The sequence below is a fragment of the Montipora foliosa genome, chromosome 1 (genome assembly GCF_036669935.1).
Source record: "Montipora foliosa isolate CH-2021 chromosome 1, ASM3666993v2, whole genome shotgun sequence".
In the NCBI taxonomy this organism is placed as follows: domain Eukaryota; kingdom Metazoa; phylum Cnidaria; class Anthozoa; order Scleractinia; family Acroporidae; genus Montipora; species Montipora foliosa.
Genome location: NC_090869.1, coordinates 39,978,143 through 39,980,642, shown reverse-complemented (window position 1 = coordinate 39,980,642; position 2,500 = coordinate 39,978,143). Strand labels below are relative to the sequence as shown.

General features: G+C 37.6%; 2 protein-coding genes across 4 annotated transcripts in view; one reads left to right on the top strand and one right to left on the bottom strand.

Moving 5' to 3' along the window:
* LOC137998163 (uncharacterized) overlaps positions 1-1,982 on the bottom strand; it is a 17,498-nt gene extending 15,516 nt beyond the window's left edge. For 2 of the 3 annotated variants that reach the window (XR_011122743.1, XM_068844592.1), the window contains exon 1: positions 1,831-1,982. The gene's annotated coding sequence lies outside the window, so the exon portion shown is untranslated. Of the gene's footprint in view, positions 1-557; positions 732-1,830 lie in introns of all 3 variants that reach the window. The other variant, XR_011122749.1, reaches the window with a different exon arrangement.
* Positions 1-2,500, top strand: part of LOC137998146 (polycystin-1-like protein 2) — a 34,479-nt gene that overhangs the window by 10,484 nt on the left and 21,495 nt on the right. The window lies entirely within an intron of this gene.

The window sequence follows — 2,500 nt, the reverse complement described above, 5'->3', positions numbered from 1 at the left end:
AAATTTTTTTTTTCTCTAAGAGCAATTTTTGTATGAGCACTTTTTAAATACAAGCAAAATTTACTTTGACTTGTAGCTTTGAAGAGGTGATTCGAACGCTCATTATTTTGTCTTGTATAATAATTTTTTGACATGATGTGAAGTTTCATGTAAACAAAGGGAAAAAACACCTCATACACACTGTAAAAGTGGTTATGCTTTTGGGAACCTTGGTCCAATGGGGGAACAGTGTGTACTCCAAAGTCCTTATACCAAAAGCCAATATTAGTGACAAGGCCCATTCACACAAGTGATCAAGCAACACAAGCAAATTACGTGGTTATGCTTAATTCTCTGTCAGTTTGCAAATGGTGCAGGAAAAAGCTTACACCTTCAAGCGTACATGAAAAGTGCAAGGTGTGCCCAAAAAACTGTAAATATCCTTTCTTTTTTATCGCTGCCTGCATAATTATAGTGTTTTTCTTTGTGCTTGCATCTCAAGTGAATTTATTTATCGCAGTTCATCTGAGCTGTCCGTTGCTACTTTTTTAATTGTGCATGAAAAATAATATTAATACCTCATTTTGGTATGGAAAATATTGTGTGAAATAAAGCTTAGGAGTGGGAAATCCTTGTTGTAGAGTGTTTGCCTTTGTTACCAGATTTTCCTCCAACAACTGGGTGAGCCTTCACTGTAACATTCCTTTTGTCCATTTTCATGGTAGGTTCCAGGGAGGATTTCCTCAAAATATCTTTGAAAATAATAGATTCATGACTAGACTCCCACTCCTACTCCTTGTAAAAGTCACCAGACAGTTTAACTTTGGTACATGTAGTTGCATGCCCAAATTATTTTGAAGTTCAAACTTGAATAAGCCAATGCAATTCTAGGCTGGTGTGAATGGTTCACAAGTCAGCTCACAAGTTGTTTTGACCAATACTGAAACAACCCTAACCCCTTACAAAGACTAACCAGTCTTACTGTAATTGTATTTGAGCCTAAGATTAGCATTTGGAAGGAGTTGTTTCAGAATTGGTAAAACAGTGACCTAACCTGTGTTTTAGAACTGCCGTGATGTTAATAATTGTGATTTCAAATTATTCCATTATCGACCACCTGGTTTCTACAAATGATTTGTGTCTTTCCAATCGTGGCCTAAAGTACATTGTAGTGTCAGCCAGAGAACAATGCAGGACAACAAATAACTTGCTGGTGTAGGTTATTCAATGAAAGACAGAATTATTAATTTAACTCTTTTCCCAACTACAAAGCTACTCGAAATCAGCCACACCAAAAAAAAAATGGTTTTTTTAAGTTTTTAAAGTTAGGGAGAAAGAAATACATCATTTTAAAGCTAAGATAAGCTTTCCTAAAACATTTTGTCAAAGGAAAATACAAAGGAAGAAAATTGAAAAATAAAATAACACAGAAATCAGTTGTCCTCACGAATTTGGTCATTTTAACGTTGATTACGAATTTGTGGATACAAAATAAAAATCTTTCTCAATCTATCTGCTTTCTTGGACATACATTTGACGGCAAACTGATCAGGCACGAATCCTATTATGTTCGGATTTAATTTTTTCAGCAATCCGATTAGCGATAATATGTAATATGATGATGTAATTTGATGTAAGTGTCAATTTCCGACCCGTTACTACTCCAACGAGACATCACAGTGCCAACAAAATAACCTCTGTTGGCCAAAAACCACCCAAATTACCGATTTCATCCCAAAGGATAAGATAATTTGCTGGGCATATAGTCAAGGCAAGTATGTAAGATTTGGAGCGCAAACAAGCGAATAGTTTGAGGGGTAACAAAAGGCAAAGCTAAGAAAATAATCTTACCTTTTCAGCGATTTCAAGGCTTGAAATTCCATCCCATGGACCAAAATCCTTTTTATCTCTACCGATGTATTTAGTGTTATTTTTTGGATGAAAAACGTAAATAAAGCCGCTCCGCGACCGAAACAAAATCGCATGGCTTCAAAGGGCCTGAAGTGAAATGCCCTTCATGTAGGCGTAACAAAAGCTACAAAGACGAGATTTTCAAGGAAACTGAGACCAGCTGGGGCCCGTTTCTCGAAAGTCCCGAAAACTTTTCGGGCCCGAAAAGTCATTTGTGAAATTGTCAACCGCTTGTTTTGGAAAGCCGATCTTTTAACGTGTTTTTAAGGTAACCAAAAGAAAAAGGCCTGTGAAGTTTGACGACTTAAATCCTCTCCGTTCTTAAGATACAAATGGAATTGTGACACACGAAAACGGCCCGTAAAGTTTCGGGACTTTCGAGAAACGGGCCCCATATCTCCCCAGTGAACACGCCAAATTTGAAAGTGGCGGCCGAATCACCTTCAGCTAAATTCTGGAATTGCACCGACCAGCGGTCTGGGTTAAAAACATTGGTTTGGTGTTGGGGCTCTCATTCTCGCGGGCTCAAATTTGTAATATCTGTACAAGTGAATGACGGGAACTTCAATAGATCGGTGCAATTCCTGTATTTAGCGGCTCCGAATCCAAC